At 39.1% G+C, this 17489-nt stretch overlaps 1 protein-coding gene across 9 annotated transcripts in view; it reads right to left on the bottom strand.

The window, feature by feature from the left end:
* Positions 1 to 17489, bottom strand: part of MMS22L (MMS22 like, DNA repair protein) — a 118814-nt gene that overhangs the window by 58670 nt on the left and 42655 nt on the right. The gene's annotated exons all lie outside the window — the stretch shown is intronic.

Below are 17489 nucleotides of genomic sequence, written 5' to 3'. Positions count from 1 at the left end.
GAGAAGGCCTTGAGAGGGGGAGGGGGTGAAACAGAGAGGGTCATTGGGGGGGGGGGGGGGGGACATGGGGCAGCTGCAATACTTTCAACAATAAGATAAATTTAAAAAATAAATTTATCTTCTGTAAAAAACAATCACAACATGTCGTAGAAAGCAATAAAGGACATTAGAGAGAAAAGTGTTAAAAAATTCAAAGGGAAGAAAGAATATTCAAGACTAGGGACACACGGACAAGCATATATATTTCAAGGTAAGTTGGAATAAAGAATAATATTGTTCACATAAAATAAAAAAGCAGAAATAAAGAACACAAGCATGCATTTGAGAAGTTATGACCCACATTCTGGATGGGTGCAGCCTTGAAGTCAGGGCTGTCTGAGAGATCTGCTGTCCACCATAGTAGTCACTATCGAGGTACAGATACCAAGGAACTCCTATGTAACTAGCATGAAGGAGTGGAAGTTTTCATTTTATATTCATATATAGATGATAAAGAAACTGCACATGAGCAGGTACTTTGGGAAATCTGGGATATACTAAAAAAAAATGATATGCAAATAACTCACAATTCAATTACTTTAAAAAATCCTATCCAGTTTCAAATTTGTATTATTGTAAACTATTCTTCAATAATTAAAAGTTGTAACCCATTCATACTAATAGTGCATCCAATAACAAAAGGAGGAAAAGGCATGCATGCAGTCAAGACTTTCCTTTCCATTTTTCCTGAAAAATCATGTAAATTATTTGGCATAGAGCAGACCCTCATAAGACTATTATTTCCTTTTGTACTACATCATTCCCGACTTAGATAACCCCCAGTTCTCTCACTGAAGATGTAAAAAAATTGTCTTGAATAAACAATACTATACAATAAAGGTTAAAATAACTAGAACTATTAAACATGGAAAATATTTGAGAGAAATAATAAACAGATTTTTATGTGTGCATACTCACACACACACCCATCCCAAATGTCAAAACAAATATATAGCAAACAGATGACCTTCTAGGCTCAAGGAAAAAGAAGAAAAGGGATTTAAAAATACATTTATTTTCAAAATGTATTTTGGAGGCAGGAAAAAGAGTTTTAATCTTTTAAGAAGTTGTACTTGAGTAGAGTATCAAAAAAAGATAATTCCTTTTGAACTATTTCTTAGCCTCAACATTTAACACTTTAGATACGTTTTCAGCTACCTTTAGACTTCTTTGAAACTAGACTCTTGTTTAGTACAAAATAGGTTATCAGTTGATCAATATCCATTTGGCTTAAATTCATAAGTCCACAACCCTCTTTAAGTGGTAGAACAAACAGATACAAAGCCTGAAAATTTATTGTTTCTTTTTAAACTCCAAATGATATTTGCAGAGGCCAAAAGGCATTTTGAAATCACTCACCCTTACTTCAGTAAAAATGAAAAAGGGGGATGGGGAGGAGGGAGAATCTCATGAGACCTTGTATGTCAAGTTTTTGCCCAAAGCTAATTTTCATAGCTATGTTATAAAACCTTGAAAATGGAGGTCTATAATGGAAATGCTGACAGACCCTTAACTATAGCAGCATGAATGGATATAATTAAAGAAAAGCTTTTGGCTACACCTAACTCTACAAACGAAAGACTGGCATTTTTACATTAACCTCAAATAACAGCCAGTGAGACCTAGAAATGTGATTCCAGAAAGGTAATGTGAAATGTTAAAGACGACTGCTAAAACTATTTGACATTCGAAGTTCTACACACAGAGGCATTTAGTTAACATAACCAAGTCAGTATTTTCATAATGCTACTTAATCAGCAATAAAGAATGCTCTGGTGAGCCATCAACTCCAGTTAGCAGAAAGTGGCATATGAAGTTATTATTTCTTAACAGCCTAGAGGGAGCCGCTTCTCCCTTAATCAGTGATCTTGGTCCCTGCCTACCTGTAATTTCTCTGTCATACAGTTATAAAACTATTACCCTGTTCAACATACAGACTCACACATCTTGCACACATATTTATGCAAGGACTGGTACCTATTCCCACCTGAATTTGAAAACAGAAGAGATTGCTAAGGTAAAGTATTTCATTCTTCCCCTTGTCAGGGATGCAGCCTGGAATAAATATCATCAATCTATGTAACCCATCTTCCCTGTCTAAATCAAAATTCAAAGAATTTAGCTGTGTTCTTAACTTTAAAAAGAAGGGGGGAAAGCCTATGCTTTACAAATATCCAAAATGTTTTCATACTTTCTAATAATATTAAAAGTAATAATTTTATAGCATACCCAAAAGATTCCTATGGAAAGATCTTCAATGAGCCTCCTGATTTGGGGAAGAAATTAGGAACACATATCTATGATCACATACCTGAAGGACTTTTTCTCCTGTTCCCCCTCTCTGTCTCCCATGCTTCCTTCTTTCCTTTAAGGTAAATAATCCTGAATGATCTCTGAGGCCTTTCCCCAAAAGGTTTCAAACTGAAAGGAAGTCTGCCTTGACAATATCTACCTTGGAAGTGCTGAAGATTGATGGAATAAAATTAAACTGTGTAAGTCACAGCCCCTCTTATTATATATTATAATTAGTCTCACTGAAGAACTGTGTGCAAATTACTACACAAGCTTCAGAAATTTAAAAGATGACAGTGCCTAAGCTGTGACAGCATTAATAAAGACTTGCACACTACTTTACCATTCTTATTCACACACTGACCTCATACTTCCTGTTAAAACTGATCTATAATTTTGGCAATGAACGTTATACATGCTTTGATATACATTTACAGCAATTGTTTCAATCACAGTTGAACAGCATAAAAAACAAAAATAAACATTTGTGCAAGGAATTAGACAATATCAACATAAATATCTGTTTTTTTTTCATAGGTTAGTCTTAAAGATCAACATCATACTCCTTGCCCCTGGCTCAAGGTGACAGCAAACTATAAACTCAAGCCAGTTCTAGTTAAAAGATACTCCTAACATAAATGTAAACTTACTTTCACCTTATATAACTGACACTCTTCATTATGTCTTCTTGATTCCTACCTCTGTACTTCTGAATAGTGATCCCCAGGATAAACAGAGTTGTTTTATAGCTTCCAAGATACTTGTAAGCAATATTTTCCAACACTCCTTTTAATGCTAAAGGATTTCTATGAAATTGAATTTAAAGAGCAAATATTTGTTTTTATTACAAGAAATGAAAGCTAGGATGGTTGAAAGTGCTAATAAACCAACGATAAATTATTATTATAAATAACATGTGATTTACTTGTCTCCACACCCCTCTGTGATTTTTTCCAACTAATGACTCATTAAAAAAATATGCAACTTGCCCTAACCGGTTTGTCTCAGTGAATAGAGCGTCGGCCTGCAGACTCAAGGGTCCCAGGTTCGATTCCGGTCAAGGGCATGTATCTTGGTTGCGGGCACATCCCCAGTGGGGAGTGTGCAGGAAGCAGCTGACCGGTATTTCTCTCTCATCGATGTTTCTAACTCTCTATCCCTCTCCCTTCCTCTCTGTAAAAAATCAATAAAATATATTAAAAAAATATATATGCAACTTGCAAAATTATGAAAACATAGTAATGAAAGTTCCCCAATAAGCATCCACCCTTTTTTAGTAGCAAAAATAAAAGGCAAAAACACTCAGAAGTATACATGTTAGAACAAAAAAAGGTTTACAGTAGATCGTATCAAAAACCCTATCTATTTATATAAAAACCCTGGGTGTAACAGCACAACTGAGGCTCGACCAACCAGAAGGAAGTCAGTCCTGAAGGGGTCATCTTGGCAACAGCTGTGACCTCCCCAGCTGTTTCCCCCCCAGGGCAGCGAGGTTTCAGGCAGGAACGCACTGAGTCCTCGGGGTGGGTGGCAGGAGACCAGGCTGGCTGTCAGGCTGTTGGGATCACTAGCTCATCCATCCCCTGCTACTCGGGGGCTCAGGCCTGCGGGAAAGTGGGCGCTGGCAACTTCACCTCCATGTGCGTATGCTGAGCAGGTGGCTGATGAAATGCGCTGCCCGCTGGGGCAGCTCACGCCAGGGCAGGTAGGTCGCGGGCATGCCCCACAGCCTCCATCAGCGCCTCAAGCTCCAGCAGCAGCGGCAGCAGTGGCACGCGCTTGAAAGGTCCGAGCAGGCAGCGTGTTCCATCAGCGGCCGACCCAGCACACACACATGGAGGTGAAGTCTCTGGCACCCACTTTCCCAAGGCCTGAGCCCCAGAGCAGCCAGGGGTGAGCTGGTGATCCCAATGGCCTGACAGCCTGGCGGTGGAAGTGGCGTTTGGCCTGGGGGCTGGCGAACAGGCAGAAGATGGCCCTGATCGCAGGGGGCTAGGGCTGGGGACCCTCCCCACGATTTAATCCTGTGCTGGGCCTCTCTAGTCCTACATAAAAGGCTAATATGCAGATTGAATGGCCGAACGACCAGTTGCTATGATGTGCACTGACCACCAGGGGGCAGACACTCAACGCAGGAGCTGCCCCGTGGTGGTCAGTGCGCTCTCACAGGGAAAGCGCCACTCAGCCAGAAGCCTTGAGCCGGGCTCATGGCTAGAAAGCTCAGCGGCGGTGGTGGGAACCTCTCCCACGGCCGCAGCAGTCGGAAATCCCGAGGGCTCTGGGACTGCAAGAAGGTATAGACTCGGCTGAGGGACCTGTCCCCACAATGCACAAATTTCGTGCACTGGGCCTCTAGTAACACAATAATAAAAAATAATAATACAAAAATAAAGTGTGGCAGACAGCCGCGTCCCTTGGGACAGGCACAGCCCCTGACAGGGGAAAGGAGAACCGCGGGATTCCTGGCGCCGCTGGGGGAAGTGAGAGCTGGGTTCTGTGATCACAGAGGACTGAGCCTAAAGGGGGCAACCTGAAGAGCTGACCAGACCATGCAGTCCCGGTAAGAGAAGAAGCTTACAGAAACCAAGCCTTTCCCGTTTCCGCGGCCGCCGTTTGTTTGTTTGTTTTCACTAAATCCTGTTCATGGGACATTTCGGATACAGACACTCACCTGTGCTGAAGAGAGGGAGAGGGTGCGGAGGAGTGGAATCTGGGGAGAGACTGAGGAGAGAAGGGGGGCCGGGAGAGGTGGCAGCGAGTTGAATGCTGAGACACCCCTGAACCCAGGACTGGGGCAGCCATTCTCTCCGGAGAGTGAGACTCCTCCCCCCAGCCCCCAGGCAAGGAGCACAGCCACACCCAGATTCCACCCTGTAGGAGACCAAGGATTAAAATAACCTGATCAGTCCCTGGGAATTAACAGGGTCTGGCCTATAGAGGGATTTTCAATCCCAGCAACAACACAGCACCGGTAACTATTACGCAGCCAGCTCTGGGCAGTGAACTTCCACTGGACAGAGAGGCCCTATAGCCCCAGAGGCCAACCCCAGAACACTGCCACCCAGAGGCTGACCCACAAACTGACTCTTTGCTAAACACAAAATAAGGCAGTCTGGGAAACAAATGCGGCTTGCTTTAAAATAAGGACTGTGGTTTACAACACAGAGGAACCGTGTATCGCAGGGAAACCCAACACTCTCCTGAATACCTGGCAGGTCTAAGGCGAGCCACACTGAAGAATAGAAGAACCGAAGGACCTTCACTACTGCAATTTTTTTTTTTCTTTTTTCACCTTTTAACTAAGAAACCAATTTTTTTCTTCTTCTTTTTTTTTTTCTTTCTTTTCTTTTTTTTCTTCTTTTTCCATCACCTGATTTTACCCTTTTAATTACTACCTTCTTATTTTTAACCAGTATTATTACTGCCACCATTTTACCATTTTTTAAAGTGCCATTTTATTTTATCTTTATTTTATTTTGGGATTAGTGTTCTCCATTCTATTTTCATCGTTATATTATTGGTTGTTTCTAGTGTGCATTCATCTCCAGGGAGCTGTTGCTGGAATTTGTTGGGATTAATGGCTGTTCTATAGGAGTATTCTTCTCATATAAAAAGTCTCTTCCCCACTTCCACTTCATTCTCTCTTTTCGCTCTTTTTTTTTTTTCTATTTCTTTTTTTCTTTTCTTTTCTCGCTTTTATTTTGCCCCCTCCTTTTTCCCAATTTCATTTTTGTACTCCTTTTTTTTATGGTCCCTACTTTTCTTTTTTCTCTTTTATCTTTTTCCCTTCCTTCCTCCTTATCCCCTAATTCTCTTAATTCGGGTGGTCACCTGTATTTGGGGTTATTAATATTGTGAATATATTTGTGTATACTGCCTGGTACGTGGTGCCTTGTTGTGTTGTATTTTGTGCCTTTAAATCAATACAGCAGATCCAAGCTACAGCAACCTCCTGAGCAGCACACCCTCTGCTGAGGAACAGCAGCTGTACCTGAAACCTCACCCCACCAGCCAGAAGAGCCACCACTGCTGTGAACAGCACCCACCAGAGGAGCTGCTGCCAACTGAAGAGCAACCACAGACCAAGGAGTCACTGCCACCAAGGGAGCAACCACTGAACGACTCAACGTCTAGATATGTCAGTGAGATCAAACATGGGTAGACAAAGAAACCCCCAAAGGAAAGAGAAGGAGGACTCTCCAGAAAAGCAGCTAAGTAATACAGAGGCATGCAACATGACAGAAAAAGAATTCAGAATAAGGATCCTAGAGTGCATAAACCGGATGGAAGAAAAAATCGACAACCTCTGCAAGAAGCAAGAAGAAACAGATGAAAAAATCGATAACATATGGAAGAAGCTAGAAGAAACAGATGAAAAAATCAACAACTTAAGTAAGACCCAAGAAGAAATGAAGAGTGATATAGCTGCAATGAAAAACTCCATTGAAAGTATCAACAGTAGACAAGGAGAAGCGGAGGACCGAATTAGTGAATTAGAAGACAAGGAAGCAAAACACACCCAAAATGTGCTGCAATTGGAGAAAAAAATTAAAAGACAGGAGGAGAGCCTAAGGGAGCTTTGGGACAACATGAAACGAAACAACATACGAATAATAGGGGTACCAGAACGACAGAAGGATGAACAAGGATTAGAAAACCTATTCGAAGAAATAATATCAGAAAACTTCCCTGAGGTGGGGAAGAAAAAAGTCACACAAGCCCAGAGAGTCCCAAACAAGGTGAACCCGAAAAGACCCACACCAAGACACATCATAATTACCATGGCAAATGTTCAGGACAAAGAGAGAATCTTACAGGCTGCAAGAGAGAGATGGAAAGTTACATACAAGGGATCTCCCATTAGATTGTCAAATGATTTCTCAACAGAAACACACCAGGCCAGAAAAGAATGGACAGAAATTTACAAAGTGATGCAAAGCAAAGGACTGAATCCAAGAATACTCTATCCAGCAAGGCTATCATTCAAACTTGAAGGGGAAATAAGAAGCTTCACAGACAAAAAAAGGCTAAGGGAGTTTATCACCACCAAGCCAGCAATGCAAGGAATGCTAAAGGGACTGGTATAAAAATAATAAAAAGCTCAGAAAGAAAACAGCCACACAAAAACAGAAATGGCTACAAACAAGTACCTTTCAATAATAACTTTAAATGTAAACGGACTAAATGCTCCAAACAAAAGACATCGAGTGGCTGAATGGATAAAAAAACATGACCCGTACATCTGCTGTCTACAAGAAACCCACCTCATTAGAAGGGACTCACACAGACTGAAAGTGAAAGGATGGAAAAATATCTTTCAAGCAAATGGAAAGGAAAAGAAAGCTGGGGTAGCAATACTTATATCGGACAAAATAGACGTCAAAGTGAAGGCCATAGCAAGAGATAAGGAAGGCCACTTCATAATACTAAAGGGATCAATACAACAAGAAGATATAACCCTGGTAAACATATATGCACCCAATGCAGGAGCACCCAAATTCATAAAAAAACTCCTGGAAGATATCAAAGGAGAGATCAACAACAATACAATCATAGTAGGGGACTTTAATACACCACTGACAGCACTGGATAAGTCCTCTAGACAAACAATCAGCAAAGATACAGCAATCCTAAATGACTCACTAGATCAGATGGACTTAATAGACATCTTCAGAACACTTCACCCCAGTGCCACGGAATATACATTCTACTCAAGTGCTCATGACACATATTCAAAAATAGACCATATATTGGGTCACAAGCAAAGTATTCCCAAATTCAAGAAGATTGAAATCATAAAAAGCATCTTCGCAGACCATGATGGCATAATATTAGAAATAAACTACAATAAAAAAAACCCAAAATACTCAAACACCTGGAAGCTGAATAGCATGCTATTAAATATTGATTGGGTTACCAATGAAATCAAAGAAGAAATTCGAAACATCCTGGAAACTAATGACAATGAAAACACAACAATCCAAAACCTATGGGACACAATGAAAGCAGTCCTGAGAGGGAAGTTTATAGCTCTACAGGCCTATCTCAAAAAACAAGAAAAAATGGTAGTAAATCAGCTAACTCTACAACTCAAAGAATTAGAAAGAGAGCAACAAGAAAAGCCCAGAGTGAGCAGAAGGAAGGAGATAATAAAGATTAGAGCAGAAATAAATGACATAGAGACCAAAAAAACAATACAGAAAATCAATGAAACCAAGAGCTGGTTCTTTGAAAGGATAAACAAGATTGACAAACCTCTAGCCAGACTCACCAAGAAGCAAAGAGAGAGGACCCAAATAAACAAAATCAGAAACGATAGGGGCGAAATAACAACAGACCCCACAGAAATACAAATGATTGTTAAAAAATACTATGGACAGCTCTACTCCAACAAACTAGACAACCTGGAGGAAATGGACAAATTCCTAGAAAAATACAACATTCCAAAACTCAATCAGGAAGAATCTAAAAATCTCAACAGGCCAATAACTATGGAAGAAATTGAAGCAGTCATCAAAAAGCTTCCAGCAAACAAAAGCCCAGGAACAGATGGCTTTACAGGGGAGTTTTACCAAATATTCAAGGAAGAACTAAAACCTATTCTCCTCAGACTACTACAAAAAATTCAAGAGGAAGGAACACTTCCAAGCTCATTCTATGAAGCCAGCATCACCCTAATACCAAAACCAGGTAAAGACAACACAATGAAAGAGAATTACAGGCCAATATCCCTCATGAATATAGATGCCAAAATCCTCAACAAAATCTTAGCAAATCGGATCCAGCAGTACATCAGAAAGATCATACACCATGACCAAGTAGGATTTATCCCAGGGATGCAAGGATGGTACAATATCCGCAAATCAATAAACGTGATACATCACATAAACAAATTGAAAGAAAAAAACCACATGGTCATATCAATTGACGCAGAAAAAGCATTTGACAAAATTCAACACCCATTTTTGATAAAAACTCTCAGCAAGGTGGGAGTAGAAGGATCATTCCTCAACATAATAAAAGCCATATATGACAGGCCCACAGCCAACATCATACTCAATGGACAAAAACTAACACCATTTCCCCTAAGAACAGGAACAAGACAGGGATGCCCCCTCTCACCACTCCTGTTCAACATAGTACTGGAAGTGTTAGCCATTGCAATTCGGCAAGAAGAAGAAATAAAAGGCATCCAAATTGGAAAAGAGGAACTAAAGCTGTCCTTATTTGCAGACGACATGATATTATACATACAAAACCCTAGAGACTCCATCAAAAAGCTACTAGACTTAATACATGAATTTGGCAATGTAGCAGGATACAAATTTAACCCCAAGAAATCTGAGGCATTTCTATACACCAATACTGAACTTTCAGAAAGAGAGATTATAAAAACAATCCCGTTTACCATCGCACCAAAAAAATTAAGCTACCTAGGAATAAACTTAACTAAAGAGGTAAAAGACCTCTACTCAGAAAACTACAGGACGTTGAAAAAAGATATAGAGGAAGACATAAACAGATGGAAGAACATACCGTGTTCATGGATTGGTAGAATCAACATCATTAAAATGTCCATACTACCCAAAGCAATCTATAAATTCAACGCACTTCCCATTAAAATACCAACGGCATACTTCAGAGATCTAGAACGAACTCTCCAAAAATTCATCTGGAATAAAAAAAGACCCCGAATAGCTGCAGCAATCCTGAAAAAGACCAAAGTAGGTGGGATCTCAATACCAGATATCAAGTTGTATTACAAAGCCACTGTTCTCAAAACTGCTTGGTACTGGCACAAGAATAGGCATATAGATCAATGGAATAGAATAGAGAGCCCAGAAATCGGCCCGAACCAATATGCTCAATTAATATTTGACAAAGGAGGCAAGAACATACAATGGAGCCAAGATAGTCTCTTCAATAAATGGTGTTGGGAAAATTGGACAGATATATGCAAGAAAATGAAACTAGACCACCAACTTACACCATACACAATAATAAACTCAAAATGGATAAAGGACTTAAATGTACGACAGGAAACCATAAAAATTCTAGAAGAATCCAAAGGCAACAAAATCTCAGACATATGCCGAAGCAATTTCTTCACTGATACAACTCCTAGGGCACTTGAAACGAAAGAGAAAATGAACAAATGGGACTACATCAAAATAAAAAGCTTCTGTACAGCAAAAGAAACCATCAACAAAACAACAAGAAAACCCACTGTGTGGGAAAACATATTTGCCAATGTCATATCTGATAAGGGCCTAATCTCCAAAATTTATAGGGAACTCATACAACTTAACAAAAGGAAGATAAACAATCCAATCAAAAAATGGGCAAAGGACCTAAATAGACACCTTTCAAAAGAGGACATTCAGAAAGCCAAGAGACATATGAAAACATGCTCAAAGTCACTAATCATCCGAGAGATGCAAATCAAAACAACAATGAGGTACCATCTCACACCTGTCAGACTGGCTATCATCAACAAATCAGCAAACGACAAGTGCTGGAGAGGATGTGGAGAAAAAGGAACACTTGTGCACTGCTGGTGGGAATGCAGACTGGTGCAGCCACTATGGAAGACAGTATGGAGTTTCCTCAAAAAACTTCAAATGGAACTCCCATTTGACCCTGTGATCCCACTTCTAGGAATATATCCCAAGAAACCAGAAACACCAATCAGAAAGGATATATGCACCCCTATGTTCATAGCAGCACAATTCACCATAGCTAAGATCTGGAAACAGCCTAAGTGCCCATCAGTAGATGAATGGATTAGAAAACTGTGGTACATCTACACGATGGAATACTATGCTGCTCTAAAAAGGAAGGAACTCTTACCATTTGCAACGTCATGGATGGAATTGGAGAGCATTATGCTAAGTGAAATAAGCCAGTCAATGAAGGAAAAATACCACATGATCTCACTCATTCATGGATAATAGAGACCATTATAAACTTTTGAACAATAATAGAGACAGAGGCAGAGCTGCCTCAAACAGATTGTCAAACTGCAGCGGGAAAGCTGGGAGGTTTGGGGGGCAGGAGGTAGGGGGGTAAGAGATCAACTAAAGGACTTGTATGCATGCATATAAGCATAACCAATGGACATAAGACACTGGGGGATAGGGGAGGCTAGGGGACTGTCTAGGGCGGGGGGATAAAATGGACACATATGTAATACCCTTTGTAATACTTTAAGCAATAAAAAATAAAAATTTAAAAAAAAAAAAACTAAAAAAAAAAAAAAAAAAAAATAAAGTGTGTTTGTGTACTCACAATTGTAAACCTACGTTATATGAGTGGTGGTAATACTTTCAGGTTTGCAACACTTTACAAATTTCATTCATATAATTATCTCTTAATTTTTAAACAAATGTAGTAGTATGTTTAATTTTTGTGTGGTTATTAGCGAACTATTATAAAGATGGTATAAGAAGGTGGCTGTGGAAGAGTTAGGTGGGATTGCCGATTCTGAAACTTAATGGCCTTATTTTAGGGAAGTCATAAAAAGTCTCCACGTTTTCATTCCATCTATAAGAAGGGATGATATGGTTAATAAAGAAATAAATGAGATAGTATTTGTAAACTGAACATCTTTAAAGAATGCAAGAATTATTCTTGTGTTTCTAGTTACCACTTTTGAAGAATGACCAACCAAGTTCCAGTTAGGAGGTTAAAGACAAAAAGAAATTAATAAATTAATATGAAATTTTAAAAAATAATTTCCCATTTTATTACTTTCTTTGTATTTCCATTTTGAAATTCTACTATTACCAAGTTTCCATTAACAGTTTTATCAGACTTTTGTATTTACTATCTTAGAACACATGCTTTCTAAATATACTCCAATCACTAATCTAATAAAAATGAGAAAGAATACTTTCTTTTACACCAGTGGTTCTCAACCTTCCTAATGCCACGACCCTTTAATACAGTTCCTCATGTTGTGGTGACCCCCAACCATAAAATTATTTTTGTTGCTACTTCATAACTATAATTTTGCTACTGTTATGAATTGTAATGTAAATATCTGATATGCCGGATGTATTTTCATTGTTACAAATTGAACATAATTAAAGCATAGTGATTAATCACAAAAACAATATGTAATTATATATGTGTTTTCCGATGGTCTTAGGTGGCCCCTGAGAAAGGGTCATTCGAGCCCCAAAGGGGTCGCGACCCACAGGTTGAGAACTGCTGTTCTACATACACTATGAAGAAGAGTGAAAACTGGTGCAAAAAATTTTTGTAGGGAATCTGGTAATATCCATCCACATTTAAAATTCACATATGCCAATTTATGCTTAGGAATTAATCTACAGATATACTTCCCAAGTACACAGAAAATGCCTGTATAAAGATGTATAAACAAAACTGTGTTTCTAGTAACATAAAATGTTAAACAATATAAATATCCATTATTTGGGGGTTGGTTAAATAAAGTTTAGTACATACATATAATAAGATACTAAAGCAGCGACTAAAAAGAATTAGAATCATACTAACATGGAAAGTTAATGAGGAAATACTAAGTGAAGAGGTTGAAGAACAAAGATTATCCATTTTGTGTTTTAAGCCTATAAATGAGAAAAAATCTGGAAGGTTCTGTAAGAAACCATTTTTACTTTTGTGGAGTAGAAGTAGATCAATGTTTTCAACCTCAGTACCACTGTGGCTGGTTGTGTATTCTGTCCTATGCATTGTGGGATGTTTAGCAGTATCCCTGACCTCTACCCATTAGGTACTAGGCGATACTAGTAGCAAACCCCCAGCCTCCAGGTGACAATCAAAACCTTCAAACATTGCCAAACGTCTCCTTTGAGACAAATTCACCTCTAGCTGAAAATATAGGAGTAAAGGTGGGAAAAGGAACTTTTAGTTGTCACCTTATACCGCATACTTTTTTCTTTTACCAATAACAATATATTTGCAATTTAAAGAAAATTTTAACAAAAAGATTTCTCCAGATTTCTAAGAAAATTAAACTAACAGTATTTGTGAGATATGAATCTTTGTGTGTGTGTTTTTTAAAAAACCTATGTAAGAAGTAATGCAACCCTTTTCATATACTACTGTTATTAAAAAGATAGCTCTAAATCATTCCTTTCCTCTCCTCCAAAATATGGAACTGTTCTAATTTATCTTTAGATACCAGAATATTTTTCCTTTCTCTTACTAAATCCTTGAGAAAAGGCCATTATGAGGAAAATAAAGTTTGTCTTTAAAAATTAAAAAAAAAAAAGAATGCAATCATTGATTAAAAGGGACTTATCCATCTTCAATAGAAAAAGCAGAAAAATATACAGATTCTGACACTTGGTTTCCATGACTACCTCTTCCAAAGATGCCCATACTTCATTTTCTATTACTTTGCCCCTATAGCTTTTGGGGGCTATAGTTCCTTGCCGGGAGCCGGTCCATCCTTGCTGTTTCAAGGGACCCAGCATATATGGCATACTGTTCTTAATATGTTTGCTCACCTTCTTGGCACTATGTGTTTTAACCAAGGTCTCTGAGAAAGGTTGTTTCCCCAGGTAGGGATTTTCCCCTGAAGTTAGGGAGGGAATAAAACCTCTTAACTAAGTGCCAGACCGGTAATTAATCACTTTAACTATGAACAATCATGCTTAAGCTACATAATCTTTACTCCAAGGAATGGAGATAAGAAACGCCCTAACCTTTGTAATAGAGATTGATAGGATTGGAATCAACTGGTATAAATACAGATGTAAGAAGACAGAACTTAGAAGACAGAACCAAGAGAGACAGAACCTACACAGAACCTAGAGACAGAAGAACTTCACTGGAGAGAACATGGCAAAAGATCCTGGACAGAAACTGGCCACAGAACCTAGAGACAGAACCTAGCTATAGAACCTGGATAGAACATGGCAAGAGAACCTGACTAGAACCTGGTGACAGAACCTGGCTGGAGAACCTAGTGAGGGAACATGGCTACAGAACCTGGCTGGAGAACCTGGCTGGAGAACCTAGCAAGAGAACATGGACACAGAACCTGGCTGGAGATCCTAAGCAGAACCTCTCTGGAGATCCAGACCAGAACTTGGCTGGAGATCCTGGCTGGAGATCCTGGCTAGGCTGCTGATCAACTGAACACTGTCTTCGTGTCCTTCCTTCTTCGCCGACTCCGTCTACGCCTTTGGGAACCCCTGGACCTGCTGGGGTTGGACCCCGGCATCTGGCGCCCGAACAGGGACCTGAACCCTGGCCACAGAACCTAGAGACAGAACCTAGGGAGAGAACATGGCAAAAGATCCTGGACAGAACCTGACTACAGAACTTGGTTGGAGAACCTAGACAGAACCTGGCGACAGAACCTGGCTGGAGAACCTAGCGAGAGAACATGGCAAGAGAACCTGGACAGAACTTGGCTGGAGATCCTGGATAGAACCTGGCAGGAGAACCTCTCTATGCTGATCAACAGAACCTGGCTGGAGAACCCAACCATGCTGATCAACTGAACGCTGCCTCTGAGTCTTTCCCTCTTCGCTGACTCCATCCACACCTTTGGGGACCCCTGGACCTGCTGGGGTTGGACCCCAGCAGTTCCTCATCACCAGGATGGTTTAGGCCAGTAAATCCTCTTCCTACCTGTTTTATATATTCAGACAAATATAAATAAATCAATAATGGTGCCAGAAAGAGTGGTACAAATTTTCTAATTTTGTCCAGGAAACACAGGGAAATACTACTTACCATTTATTTAAAAACAAAATTAATTTGACATTTGGGAAAGTATGTTTAATAAACTCTACTAGACTAAAAACAAACAGTTCATAGAGAAGATCCAGAATTAGTAAAAGCTTCTTCTAATAAAGTTGGTTATTCATTTACTTTCCATTCATCTGCCCCAAAATTTGAGAGCTTTAAGACTGTCACTTTAATATATCTGACCCTAGGGGATAAGGGGATGACTGTCTGATCAAGAACTCTGGATAAACCTTTAGAACATACTGATAAGTGCAGAGAAACAGTAAAGCTGCATAAAACAAAACCTAATAAGGAATGAAAACCTATGGATTAATCAGTATGAACACACAGACCAACATTAAGTAAATTAACAATAAGTAAAACTGGCAATAAATAAATTTCCATAATTTGGAAATCTTGTCAAGTTAGTACCTTTGAAAAACAAATGGTACTTTTGTAATGTGGTCTCAGGAAGAAGAAAGCTGTCTGTTCCTTAACTTCAGACATAATTTAAAAAATAAAGTATTTCTATACATAACTTTTACCTAACTTTTCAGAGACAGTGACTAACTACAATGAGTGGTAGCATCTAACCTGTTAAGAACATTTACTTCGAAGATAAAAGTGTTATGTGAAAAAGGCCTAAAAAAAATATATTTCATTACCACTGTTCTCTTAATTATTGTTCGGATCTGAGTGCATTTGCACATTTGTATAATCTAAGTGGATCTTAAAACTTAAGTTTTGTATAGGTGATTGGCATTAAAATAGAACAATCCCATCTTAATCTCAGAATAAATTGTTTTAGACACAGCCACTTGGCCTGGAGGTCAAACCCTCCCTGGTATTAGCTACAACAATCAAGGCTTAACTACAAGACTGCGCACATAAACCACTAGGGGGTGCACCAAGAAAGCATAAGAAAATGCGGAGACAAAGAAACAGGACAAAATTGTCAATGGAAGATATAGAGTTCAGAACCACACTTTTAAGGTCTCTCAAGAACTGTTTAGAAGCCGCCGATAAACTTAATGAGATCTACAAGAAAACTAATGAGACCCTCGATGTTATATTGGGGAACCAACTAGAAATTAAGCATACACGGACTGAAATAACGAATATTATACAGACTCCCGACAGCAGACCAGAGGAGCGCAAGAATCAAGTCAATGATTTGAAATGCGAGGAAGCAAAAAACACCCAACCGGAGGGGCGGAATGAAAAAAGAATCCAAAAATGTGAGGATAGTGTAAGGAGCCTCTGGGACAGCTTCAAGCGTACCAACATCAGAATTACAGGGGTGCCAGAAGATGAGAGAGAGCAAGATATTGAAAACCTATTTGAAGAAATAATGACAGAAAACTTCCCCCACCTGGTGAAAGAAATGGACTTACAGGTCCAAGAAGCGCGGAGAACCCCAAACAAAAGGAATCCAAAGAGGACCACACCAAGACACATCATAATTAAAATGCCAAGAGCAAAAGATAAAGAGAGAATCTTAAAAGCAGCAAGAGAAAGAAACTCAGTTACCTACAAGGGAATACCCATACGACTGTCAGCTGATTTCTCAACAGAAACTTTGCAGGCCAGAAGAGACTGGCAAGAAATATTCAAAGTGATGAATAGCAAGAACCTACAACCAAGATTACTTTATCCAGCAAAGCTATCATTCAGAATTGAAGGTCAGATAAAGAGCTTCACAGATAAGGAAAAGCTAAAGGAGTTCATCACCACCAAACCAGGATTATATGAAATGCTGAAAGGTATCCTTTAAGAAGAGGAAGAGGAAGAAAAAGGTAAAGATACAAACTATGAACAACAAATATGCATCTATCAATAAGTGAATCTAAGAATCAAGTGAATAAATAATCTGATGAACAGAATGAACTGGTGATTATAATAGAATCAGGGACATAGAAAGGGAATGGACTGACTATTCTTGGGGGGGAAAGGGGTGTGGGAGATGCGGGAAGAGACTGGACAAAAATCGTGCACCTATGGATGAGGACAGTGGGTGGGGAGTGAGGGCGGAGGGTGGGGCGGGAACTGGGAGGAGGGGAGTTATGGGGGGGGAAAAAGAGGAACAAATGTAATAATCTGAACAATAAAGATTTAATTAAAAAAAATAAAATAAAAAAAATAAAAAGAATAAATTGTTTTAGTTGGAAGTATTTGAGGCAATTGATGCTATAACTCTGTAGCAAAATATTTAAAGAAACTCACTTTTTTTAATGGTACTGTGTGGCCAAAATCATATGGGCAATAAATTATATATATTTCAGTAAAAGCCACTTTAGATTTGAGCTCAGGTCTTGCTTAGAATATCTGAAACATACCTCTAGGTAATAATACTCTTTTACAAAAGAAAGGAAGGAAAGGAGGGGTGAAAAGGCATAGCTCTGGGACTGTACCAGAGCTGCTCTGAGTTTAAT

This window comes from Myotis myotis, unplaced genomic scaffold (genome assembly GCF_014108235.1).
Source record: "Myotis myotis isolate mMyoMyo1 unplaced genomic scaffold, mMyoMyo1.p scaffold_m19_p_7, whole genome shotgun sequence".
In the NCBI taxonomy this organism is placed as follows: Eukaryota; Metazoa; Chordata; class Mammalia; order Chiroptera; family Vespertilionidae; genus Myotis; species Myotis myotis.
This window is presented reverse-complemented; position numbering and strand designations above follow the sequence as displayed.